Genomic DNA, 989 nt, shown 5'->3' with positions numbered 1-989 from the left:
CCATGCCGTTGCAAATGGTAAGAGTTCCTTCCTTTTTAGAGCAGCATAGTATTCCATCGTGTAGATGTACCACAGTTTTCTAATCCATTCATCTACTGATGGGCACTTAGGCTGTTTCCAGATCTTAGCTATGGTGAATTGTGCTGCTATGAACATAGGGGTGCATATATCCTTTCTGATTGGTGTTTCCCACACAGATTTTTTATAATAATGCAGGCAGTGCTTTGTATCCACAGTTTTGAATCTGTAGATTCAACCAACTATGGCTTGAAAATAGTATTTTTGCATTCCCAACAGTTGTTTGAAAATTCCCAACAGATTTTGATCCACAGTTGGTTGAAACCACAGATGTGAAGGGCAAACTGTAGTCATGTTTGGGGGAGTCAAAAATTATAAACAGATTTTTGACAGTTGGAGGGTGGGGGCTCCTAATCCTAGCCTTGTTAAATAGTCAAACTGAATGTCCAGAATCAGTTATGAAAATGTGATGTTATAAATTAGCAAATCAAATTTAGTAATAAGTTGAAAAAAGTGATCACAATCTGAACTTAGGAACAAATTGTTTCTAATAAATACTTATTCAAACTTGCTACTCACTTTCTGAAACTTGGAAATCAAATCATATTCTTTAGTATCTGAACTCAGAAACCAAATAGATTTTGAAGAGATAGAATCTTTAAATACAAAAACAAGATAATTCACAAGAAATTTCTAGAAATCAGATAACTAAAGCACTACAAATGAAAATATATTATAAAGCACTAATATCATCTAGAGGCAGCCTTTTTTATTCTTAATGGTATTTGACAGAATGGAATATATTTAATGAATGACTTATCCTACCTGCTGCAATATCACTGCATTTACCCTGTCTACATCTCATTTGAAGAGCCTTTAAAACATTGGCATGAATTATTTTAAAATTCATTTTAAAGCTACTCTGCTCCTTTTCTGGTTTTGACTTCAAAGGTAGCATTCAATAAATCTGG

Source organism: Myotis davidii, unplaced genomic scaffold (assembly GCF_000327345.1).
Source record: "Myotis davidii unplaced genomic scaffold, ASM32734v1 scaffold2438, whole genome shotgun sequence".
NCBI lineage: Eukaryota > Metazoa > Chordata > Mammalia > Chiroptera > Vespertilionidae > Myotis > Myotis davidii.
The sequence above is the reverse complement of the archived record's forward strand: the minus strand, read 5'-3'. Positions refer to the sequence as shown.